Here is a 12,231-nt window from a genome sequence, read left to right as displayed (position 1 = left end):
TGTTTAGCTCAATGTATCCCAAGTACAGAAATACCCCATATGTGGACGTAAACTGCTCTGCAGGTGCACAACATGGCTCAGAAGTGAGAGAGCGCCATGTACATTTGAGGCCTAAATTGGTTATTTGCACTGGAATGGCAGACAGGTGCAGAGATTCTGACATAAAAGCTAAAAAAAATAAAAACTACCCACGTTACCCTATTTTGAAAAATACACCCCTGAAGTAATGTAATAAGCGGTGCAGTGAGCATTTAGACCCCACAGATGTCTGACAGATTTTTGGAACAGTGGTCAAAATGTAAAATGTATTTTTTAATATTCACAGCCACTGTTCTAAATCTGTTAAACGCCTGTGGGATTTAAATGCTCACCCTTGTTACATTCCTTAAAGGGGTACTCCGGTGAAAAATTCCAGATCCAATATACAACTGCACACTGTGAATAGGGTGTTTCTATTTGTCCATGCAGCATTTGTATCTGCCCGAGTACATTATCCACCCGCCCGTGGTCTGCAGTAGCCGGCGATCAGCATGTATTCTGACAGAGCATTCTTATTGTTCTCCCTCATGTTCTCATTCTAATATAATAATAGTTTGTCATGTTATTTAGACAACTATTCTTTACATATTTAAACAAAGGTCATTTTGTCATGTCCCAGTACAGAATGTGGTTCTGTATAGTCCTAAAGTCCCCTCAGGTAGACTCCCTCAAGTCCACAGGGCTCTCCTGCAGGGTCCCCCTAAGTCATTATTATGATATTGTATTGTATATTACTTATGTAAATTTATTATAAGTATTGTACAGTGAATATAAGCTATGTACAAAGGTTATTAGGATGTTTAAACTGTATAGGACTCTCCTAAGGTAATGTGACATTGTCACATGATATGTGATCACCTGATACTCAGAGTTCCAGAGGCACAGGTACCCAGGTACCAATGGGCTTTAGTCCAGCCCCCTGATATATAAAGGGCTGTAGTCTCCACACTAGCTCTTTTTCGCTTGATTCCTGGACCTCAAAGCAAGCACAAGTCCTGTACAAGTTCATTCCAGTCCAGCTAGGCCAAACTCCACAATTCTGCAGCCACATCTAATCTCAAAGTCTTCTATGTCTACAAGTCAAGTCTCTACAGTCCCTACCAAAGTCATAACAGTGGCTTGCATCATCATTATTATCACTACAATCCAAGCAAGCCTGAGAGGTTCCCTGTGTCCGGGTCACCTCTGTGGAAGTTGGCTATTTGTAAAGACTTTTATACTGCCTTCTTCAGTAAAGTTCCAGTTGCATCAAAACCTGCTTTGGACTCTCATTTACTACATGCAGTTTTGGGTGCCCTACACCATACAACCACATCCTGGTGTCACGTACACTAGGGATTAACAACATCTCACCCCAGGAGTTAATACCATCTGGCCCTACACCGCCACACCCCGTGGTCCTGCCATACACCGTGGGTCACCACAACTTCATTTTCCATTCATGATATGTACAACCCCCGTATTATAGCTATATATGCTAATAGGTTATGAAGGGTTAACATTTTTTCTCACCGGTGTGTTAATTATTGAAGAGGCAGGACACGGAGCACATCATCCTTGTGTTGATTTTTTTTAATTTGTAAAGTGTTTTAAATTTGTACAAGTGTCTGCACATAACTATCCATGAATATGGCCAGTAATGTGACTGAAACACTTTGGATGTTTTAACTTACCTGTACCTTCATGTCTGTCAAGATTTGATATCTTCAATAAAGCTACGATATTTTACCTGGAACCTTGTGCTGGAATATCCTGTTTCTTGTTTCCAATTAGATCTCATTGTCACTTTTAGTGATGGTGCTCAAGGCCTCTGCAGAGGGGAAGCTCAGTATCCACAGGGGGGTGTTGTTAAAGGTGCACCAAGAGGTAAAGGATTGTCTCCAGTGCCCAAACAGCCTTACTTGCATATCACTAAAACTGATATTACAGATAAACAGTGCACCAGAGGACCATAGTAATGACCTCTATAAAAGTTTATCAGCAGGTTAGTGTGTCCTTTAAAATGGTCTTATATTTAAACCAAACCATAAATCTTAGCAACAGGAAAAATATACCAGCCGGGGGCTGGCTAAAACTACAAAAGGGAGAAAATTCCTAAATGTATTGCAGGATAATTTTATGGGCCAGTTTGTGGAAGACCCAACAAGAAGTGATGCCTTGTTGGATCTGATCATTTCCAACAACGCAGAGCTGGTTGGTAATGTAACTGTGCGGGAAAACCTTGGTAATAGCGACCACAATATAGTTACTTTTGACTTAAAATGTAGAAAACAAAGACAGACGGGGAAGGCAAAAACATATAACTTAAAAAAGGCAAATTTCCCTGGGCTGAGATCTGCACTACAGGGCATAGACTGGGGGGGAGGTGTTCTCAAATACTGATACAGAAGGTAAATGGGACATCTTTAAATCAACTCTAAATAACTATACAGCTAAATATATACCGAAGGGGAACAAATATAAACGATTAAAACTAAATCCTACATGGCTGACAAATGATGTTAAAAGAGCAATAAACAACAAAATAATAGTCTTCAAAAAATTCAAATCTGATGGGTCAGCTATAACATTTAAACAGTACAAAGAGCTTAATAAAATCTGTAAAAATGTAATAAAAACAGCAAAAAATTCAAAATGAGAGACAGGTGGCCAAAGAAAGCAAAACTAATCCTAAATATTTTTTTAGATATATAAATACAAAAAAACAAGGACAGAGCATGTAGGACCCCTTAATAATGATAATGGGGAGGTTGTCACGGGCGATCAAGAGAAGGCGGTGCTACTGAATGGGTTCTTTAGTTCTGTATACACTATGGAAAAAGGAGCTGACATTGGCCAGGTCAGTGCTGGTAACACATCATGTAATGTACTGAACTGGCTTAAAGTAGAGATGGTACAAGGTAAGTTAAGTAAAGTAAATGTAAGCAAATCTCCAGGGCCGGATGGACTACACCCAAGAGTTCTTAGAGAGGCAAGTTCAGTAATATCTGTACCCTTGTTCATGATATTTAGAGATTCTCTGGTGTCTGGTATTGTGCCAAGGGACTGGCGCAAGGCTAATGTGGTACCAATCTTCAAGAAGGGCTCTAGGTCTTCACCAGGCAATTATAGACCGGTAAGTCTAACGTGCATTGTGGGTAAATTGTTTGAAGGACTTATAAGGGATTACATACAGGAATACATAGGGGATAATTGTATTATAAGTGATAACCAGCATGGGTTTACTAAGGATAGAAGTTGTCAAACCAATCTAATTTGCTTTTATGAAGAGGTGAGTAGAAGCCTTGACAGAGGAATGGCTGTGGATATAGTGTTTCTGGATTTTGCCAAAGCGTTTGATACTGTCCCTCACAGACATCTGAAAGGTAAGTTAAGGTCTTTGGGCTTTGAAACTTTAGTTTGTAACTGGATTGAACACTGGCTCATGGATCGTACCCAGAGAGTAGTGGTCAATGATTCGTACTCTGATTGGTCCCCAGTAATTAGTGGTGTACCCCAAGGTTCAGTACTGGGCCCGCTGTTGTTTAATTTATTTATCAATGATATAGAGGATGGTATTAACAGCTCTGTTTCTATCTTTGCAGATGACACCAAGCTTTGTAGCACGGTACAGTCTATAGAGGATGTGCATAAGTTACAAGATGACTTGGATAGACTAAGTGTCTGGCCATCCACTTGGCAAATGAGGTTCAATGTGGATAAATGTAAAGTAATGCATCTGGGTACTAATAACCTGCATGCGTCGTATGTCTTAGGGGGGATTAAACTGGCAGAGTCACTGGTAGAGAAGGATCTGGGTGTACTTGTAGATCACAGACTACAGAATAGCATGCAATGTCAGGCTGCTGCTTCCAAAGCCGGCAGGATATTGTCATGTATAAAAAGAGGCATGGACTCGAGGGACAGGGACATAATACTCCCCCTTTATAAAGCATTGGTATGGCCTCACCTGGAATATGCTGTTCAGTTTTGGTCGCCTGTTCATAAAAGGGACACTGCGGAGTTGGAAAGGGTGCAGAGACGCGCGACTAAACTAATATGGGGCATGGAACATCTTAGCTACGAGGAGCGATTAAAGGAGTTACAATTGTTTAGTCTTGAGAAGAGACGTTTAAGGGGGGTATGATAAACATATATAAGTATATAAATGGCCCATACAAAAAATATGGAGAAAAACTGTTCCAGGTTAAACCCCCCCAAAGGACGAGGGGGCACTCCCTCCGTCTGGAGAAGAAAAGGTTTCATCTAAAGGGGCGACACGCCTTCTTTACCGTGAGGACTGTGAATTTATGGAACGGTCTACCTCAGGAACTGGTCACAGCAGGAACAATTAACAGCTTTAAAACAGGGTTAGATACATTCCTGGAACAAAATAACATTAATGCTTATGCAGAATTATAAAACTACATCCATTTCCCTTACCCCCTTACACCCTTCACTTCAATTCCCTGGTTGGACTTGATGGACGTATGTCTTTTTTCAACCATACTAACTATGTAACTCTGTATAAAGTTTAACTTTTTTCAACTTATTTGTTGTGACCACTTTTGATTTCCACATCTTTTAACTATTTTTAACATTAATGGGATAAAGAAATCTGAGAACTATGCCAAGGAGCCTTGAGCACAGCAGGGTACCATGGAGCCTTAAAGGGGTACTCCGGTGAAAACCTTTTTTCTTTTAAATCAACTGGCTCCGGAAAGTTAAACAGATTTTTACATTACTTCTATTAAATAATCTTAATCCTTCCTGTACTTATTAGCTGCTGAATACTACAGAGGAAATTATTTTCTTTTTGGAATGCTCTCTGATGACATCACGAGCACAGTCTGCTGGCGTTACAATAATAATAATAAATCTTTATTTATTGTTGTCCTTAGTGGGATTTGAACCCAATGCCCCAGGCAGCAGTGCTAACCACTAAGCCACCATGCTGCCCTTAGCATACATCTGCTATGTTGCTAAAATGGACAGGTATGTCAGAAGAGAGCACTGTGCTCGTGATGACATCAGTGTTCCAAAAAGAAAGGAATTTCCTCTGTAGCATTCAGCAGCTAATAAGTACTGGAAGGACTAAGATTTTTTAATAGAAGTAATTTACAAATATGTTTAACTTTCTGGCACCAGTTGATTTAAAAGAAAAAAGGTTTTCACCGGAGTACCCCTTTAATTCTAGCAATTGTATGGATCTCTGCTAATGAACGTCAACCAACACAGTGATCTGCAGGATTTTGCTTAAAGTGAAAATGACAGCCTGTTCACCCACATAAAACTAAATATACTGGGTTATAGTGCGGATGGATAGCTTTAAAATGTGGGTTCACGTACTTGTATTAATGAAGTATAGAAAGTGTTATATGTCTAAACTTCAAGTTGCATTTTGCAGCTCTGCCCCTGTACTGTCCCACCCCTGTAATGAATATTCAAAATATTCACTCTCACATTGCTCGGATGTGAGGGCCTGTGCTTTGCTCAATTCAGGCTCTCACATTTTTGAATATTTATTATCCCAGTCTCCATTGCCAGAGCTGCACAATAAAACTACAAGATTAAAGACATATGATGCTGGCTATACTTAATTAATACAAGTGACTACGCATTTTAAAGCTGTTCATTCGCATTATAACCCATTATATTGGGTTTAGTGCAGGTGATGAGATGTCCGTTTCCCTTTAAGTCATGTTACAAGAGTTTATAACATAAGGCCCAACTGAAGAACTAAACACTAAATACAATTTTTTTTAAATATGCAAATTCTATTCTATCACATTTTATTTAATACCATATATGTGGTACATGTTAATATTGCATTAAGAGCCTACAGCAGCTGAAAATAATGAACTCTTTAACCAATAGAGTCAACAGAGTTTCTTTCAAGAACACCTGGTTCTACACATGCCCCATTGTCCATCTGTGCAATTTATCATCTCCCCTTAGATTTATACAAACAACATAAACAGATCTGCAGTGCTAATGAGTGAATCAGCCCCCTACAGCTCCAAATACCGGTGTCCTTCAAAAGCAGTGCATTTAGTAACTGGCTTTGTTTTATGGCACAGATCAGACAGCACGTTGCAATAAGCCTGTAATAAAGGAACGAACATTGATTTAAATTAGTCCTAGGGGAGCAGGGCACATGGCTGAACAATTAACATTGCCATTCCGCACAATAAATTCTTAATGGGTGCTTAATATTAACAATTTAGATCTACAAGAATCAAAAAAGTGCAGATATATCTATAAACAGGTCTAAGAAAAAAAAATTATCTTGCACATAATTCTGTTCCCTAGAAGACAGGTTTTTGCTATGGCATCATTCTTTTATCCCCAGCAAGCAGCCTTTCTACCACAACCTGCAGAAAAGCTGCTGCTCAAGGTTGACCACACACAAAATAAATGCTTAATCTACACTTTAGTCAGAGACAGAAAGTTGGCCACTTATGTTTCATTCTTTGTGGCTGTATCTCTATATGTAAATCTATTGTAGAAATGAATGCCTTCATGGGAGAAAGCAATATTCCCAAACCTAAATCGCTCTCTCCCAGGTGAACAGACCTTCTGAACATACTTATGTTGTTTTATTTTTTTTACAATATACCTAAGGCTAAATTTATAAAGCATAGTAAATGTGATAGTCCTTAATCTGAGAGCTAATGTTATCAAGGATTAGAAAACTAGAGCTGATTCCTTCAAAAAAATAGCCCCACAGCTAACCTCAGGTTGTGTATATTAGCTCAGTTACATTAAATAAGTACTTCAGGATATGAAAACGTATCTAAGACTCTACAAAACTACAACTCCCAGCTTTTGGCTGTCTGGGCATGCTGGGAGTTGCAGTTTGGCCTTCCTAGTGGTTGCCACAGTAAAGATAGTTTTACTTTCACTTTCAATTACACCCCCCCCCCCTCCACCGACGATTCCCTACCTGATCCAGTATCCAGCAGGCTCCAGCGAAAATCCCGGGTCCCCAGGCATCTTCTCCTGCAGGTATGGCATCCATCTTCTTCCCAGATCCCCCCCATGGCAACCCCCTGTCCTGCGCTGCCATTGGTCAGAACTCTGGTGATAGGAGGAGATCGCAGCTATGCGACCTCACTCCTATCCCTTAGGCTGATTGGGGCTGTTGCTGACAACTCCGATCAACGCTATTTCCGGGTGATCGGGTCACCAGAGACCCGATCAGCCCGGAATTGGAGAGAATCGCATGTCTGAATTGACATGCGATTTTCTCCGATCGCCGACATGGGGGGGTCTAAGGACCCCCCTGGGCGATGTGCCGAGGAGCCTGCTGAATGATTTCAGCAGGCATCTGGCTCAGGTCCCCAACCGTCTAGTGCTGGGGACCGGATTTCCCACGGGCGTATGGATACGCCCTGTGTCCTTAAGGACTCGGAATGCAGGGCATATCCATACGCCCTGTGTCCTGAAGAGGTTAATATATATTACTAGTTGTGTTTGTTTAACCTGGTTGCATGCAGGGTGGTTTGCAGTGATGATTTGCATTATCTACATCTGAAGAATAAACAGTAATCAGTTTCAATTGCCAATTTACTGATTGTATCTTCATAGTGAAAGTACAAGAAACCAACATATTTTTATGACTACCGCTCCGTCTGAATGTAATCAAAGGTTTGCTAGCTGCAGCCTTTTGTAACACCATTGGGGAAATTCATCAAAACCTGTGCAGAGAAAAGTGGTGCGATTGCACATAGCAACCAGATTGTGTCTTTAATTTTTAAAAAGGCCTCTGACTGCAGCTAGTAGAAATTGCCCTATTACCTGGTTACCTAAAGCTTGAGGTATCTAGATATATATGGACATTTATCAACAGGTTTAGTCAGGTTTTCTTTACTATAATTGTCGCAACTGCGACTACACAATTTTTCGGGCGACATTTTGACAGGAAAGCGAGAAAAGCAAGTTTTCCAAAAATTAACTACGTAGTAATAATTTTAAAATGGACTACAGGTAGTCAGGTATTTATTAACTGTGACAGTCGCAACTGCGCAAAAAAAAAGTCGCAACAGGGTTAAAAATTGACTAAATTTACTCCAGCTCAAACATGGAGCAGAAAAAGCTACTACCAAAGTAAAAAAGGAAAAATTGCTTACGTGAAAGAAAATTATCAACAGGCTGAAACCAGTTGATAAATAAGTCGCACATAAGCAAAAAAAAAAGTAAGGAAAAAATTACTAAAAATAAGAATACATAAGCAAACATTGATAAATGTCCCTCATAGAATGTACATCAATTGTAGTGTGATTCCCACTGAATAATCTCCAATTGCTGAAGAAAATTATAAGTATCTTTTAAATGAGATTGTGCACAGGGCAAAAGTGGTCTCAACATCCATCTGAGACATTTACATAGATGCTGACTCGATCCCTGCCACAATAAGTCTTCTGGGTGTGGGATGCAAGACGTTTATGTGGGCAAAAAATACCATTGCGGCTTGTTCATGCAAGTTGGTAATCATTTCTCTGCTCTCTTTAACTAAACAAACCATGCTCAAGAGTATTATGCAGGAATGTGCAAAGTTTAGATTGAATCTTCACAGTAGGGTCCAAACTAAGAGGTTGATAGACCTCTGTGTTTTTCAGTTACGTGTAACCTCCTGTTATGTATTCTTTTTCTGGAAATAACTACAGTACATCGCTTTCACCTTTGGCTGTTTTTTTCACAATTAAATCATTTCTGGATCTGAGCCATTTTAACACCCTTAATTCTTTTTCTGAAAAATAATGTGGAGCAGTGGGATACACTAATATTTTGACATCCCTCATGACTTGTGATGCAAAAATGTCCAAACTGCTGCCCGGTTGGATCTGTGGAGTAAAAGATGATTGATTCCTCCAGTATAATCCATTTGTAATGACTCGTTTATAGTATTCCTTTCAGTTTCTGTACTCATCTCACTAAGGTTGGGAATACAAACTTGTTCTATGTCTGAAAAGATGGAAGGAGTAAAGAATCCGAAAGGACCTATGGTAGCAGGTATTTCCCCTTCCTTTATATTTCCCTCTCTCTTCTCAGGAATTTTATTTGGTTAAAAAAAAAACTTGAATAGGTTTATTCTTCTTATACCTTTAAACAAATCAATATCAGAAGTGACTGGATTGAATTCTTTTGGCACACAAAAATTGAGTCATTTTAACAAAAGCTGTACACAATTATTATAAAGTTCCACACCGGAAAGGTTCACTACTGCATGTGATTCTATGATCAACTATTCCACGTCACTTTTTTCCTCTTTTACCCATAGGGGAGATTTATGAAAACTGGTGAAGAGAAAAAGTGAATCAGTTGCCCATAGTAACCAATCAAATCGCTTCTTTCATTTTTTAAAAGACATCTGAAAAATAAAAGAAGCAATCCGATTGGTTGTTATGGGCAACTGATGGGCATTACTGTCAGACAGAGCGATAGTCTGAAAAACATGTTGGTTTCTTCTACCTTCACTATGAAGACACAATAAAAAAAAACTGGTTAGCCTGTAAGAAGTTAAAAGGCAATTTTACCTTCTTAACGGGTTTGGAACTCCCTAGTCTGACGGACGAGCAATGTCAGGTGCTAAATGCTGATGTGACGGAGGAGGAGGTGCGGGCGACTATTTGCTCCTTAGCTAATGGGAAGGCCCCGGGCCCGGATGGCTATTCTAGCGAATTTTTTAAACCCCTGGTTGAACAGATAGTTCCCACGCTCACAGGTTTCTTTAATGCCATCCTACAGTCAGGCACGCTTCCTTCGGCAGCGAAGATAGCGTACATAAAAGTTCTTCCTAAACAAGGGAAGGATCCAATGGATCCTGGCTCCTATAGACCAATCTCCCTCATCGATCAAGATGTGAAACTGCTGTCAAAAATTCTGGCGGATAGGCTAGCCAAATTATTACCCATGCTAGTTGGAGATCATCAAGTAGGCTTTGTGAAGTCGCGCTTGGCGGTCACCAATATCCGTAAAGTCCTGGCGGTGATGGATAGTGTGGGCTCCCGCCCTTGCTCTGCTTCCCGTCCTGCACTGCTGACACTTGACGCCGAAAAGGCTTTCGACAATGTGAGATGGGAATGGCTGGACCTGGTGCTAACTAAATTTGGCATTACTGGCTGTTTCGCAGCTTATATCCGAGGCATGTATCGGGGCCTAATAGCGAGGGTTTACACGCCTGGCATTCTCTCCCGACAGATACCAGTCATGAAAGGTACGAGACAGGGGTGTCCGTTGTCACCCTTATTATTTGACCTTGCGATTGAACCCTTGGCGCGTTTTCTGATCTCGTCTAATTTGTATAAAGGCATCATGGTGGGGGGTGAGGAACTTAAATTGTCGTTGTTTGCTGATGATGCCCTCCTTTATCTTAGTAATCCGAGGGAGGAGGTGCCAAGGGTTCTCGATAGCTTATCTAGAATAGGCGACTTCACAGGCTACAGAATAAATGCCTCCAAGAGCGTTTTGTTGCCCCTAGGGCCATCACCTATTAGAGATTGGGAGACCCTAGGAGGCAGGAGGGTGACGGTATCTAGCACTCACATTACTTATTTGGGCATTAAAATAGGATGTACCCCTGACACACTTTATTCTCTCAATTACATGCCCCTGTTTCACAAAATTATAACTGAGCTGAAGCGTTGGGAAAATCTGCCCTTATCCTTTTTGGGGCGCTGCCATTTGATAAAAATGATAAGTTTCCCGCGCCTGTTGTACCCCTTGCAAACACTCCCTATCTTGCTCAGGCATGTGGATGTGAAAAGACTGTCTTCGGCCTTTTCGCGTTTCATATGGCAGGGTAAACGCCCTAGGATTGCTCTACAAAAACTGATGTTAGGTAAAACAGAGGGGGGGGGTGAATTTCCCTAATATTCGGGAATATAATCTGACATGTATTTTTCGGCATGTCATGGATTGGTTGCATGAGACCACTTATTATTCCAATCTTGTTGTTGAAAAGGCTTTAGCTGCACCATGGTCTCTCCCAGCGCTCCTTCACACTGCTTATGCCAAATTGCCTTCTGAAGTGAAAAGCTCGATTATTCTCAGGGACACCGTTGTTGCCTGGAAAGAAATGCAGAAGCTGTTTGGTCTTCCCTTCTTACTCTCGAAGCGTATGCCGCTTCTTAATCACCCCGACTTCCCTCAGGGAAGATCTTCTAACTGGTTACGCCACTGGGGAGACAAAGGGATAAAGACGATAGCACCTTTACTAGACGCTGAGGGACGGAGGTGGTTGACGCCTGACGAAATACTTACCAGACATGGTCTCCCCCGCTCTCACGTGCTGTATGCTAACCAAACTTATACCTTTTGTATGTCGAGACTTAGAGATCCGTCCACGGCAGCGTCCTCTCACGCTTTTGACGACATAGTAGGAGCTGATCCGAGGAGGGCATCTATATCCTCCTTATATCTAGCTTTTCGTTCCCGCTTCTCAAAAATCCATCCTAATGCAGTGTTCAGTATGTGGGAGCGATGGACTAATGACGCTGACATCGCTGCTACGATCCTGTCGGGATGGGAGGCGGTGCGCAAAAATGTTATTAACGAACGATGGCGGGAGACCTATTTTAAAATGACTCATGCAGCCATCTATGGCTTTAACATACTCCCCTCGCTGACCTTTCCTGATAGGATCACTCAATGCCCGAAATGCCAGACATCACTTACGAACTTCTACCATGGGGTATGGGACTGTGCATTTACTGCGACTTATTGGAGCACTATTTGCTCCTATGTGCATGATCATTGGAAAGTGCGACTTCAATTCACTCCACAAACGTTGCTCTTTAATCAACTACGCCCACCGGAGGGGGGAGCTGAGGAGGGGGGGAGGTCGGGGAGACCACCCCAATTTATCCATGTTGTGCTTCTGGTTGCATTGAGATGCCTATTACTGACATGGCTCGAATCACATACTCCTGATTTGCCTTTACTCATGACACAGTTGAAACATTTTATGGGTATAGACAGAATTGATGCAGAAAATCATATGGACTCAGGGACCAAGAAATTTTTTAAAAAATGGCGAACTTTTATAATATCTCATCTTACTCCTTTAGAGATAATATAGCTGTTGTGCACCCATTTAGACACACTTCTTGGTAGAACACTGAGATGTTGAAAGGCACGCTTGGAGCCCTGCGTTTGCCAGATGAGAATTGAGGTAATAATATGTTCTGATACTTACTGTTTATACATTTT

At 41.1% G+C, this 12,231-nt stretch overlaps 1 protein-coding gene across 7 annotated transcripts in view; it reads right to left on the bottom strand.

Annotated features, from left to right (window-relative positions):
• FIG4 (FIG4 phosphoinositide 5-phosphatase) overlaps positions 1-12,231 on the bottom strand; it is a 653,436-nt gene that overhangs the window by 284,229 nt on the left and 356,976 nt on the right. The window lies entirely within an intron of this gene.

Source organism: Hyla sarda, chromosome 3, assembly GCF_029499605.1.
Source record: "Hyla sarda isolate aHylSar1 chromosome 3, aHylSar1.hap1, whole genome shotgun sequence".
Classification (NCBI taxonomy): Eukaryota; Metazoa; Chordata; class Amphibia; order Anura; family Hylidae; genus Hyla; species Hyla sarda.
Note: the sequence above shows the minus strand (reverse complement) of the source record. Positions and strands in the feature narration are given on the sequence as shown.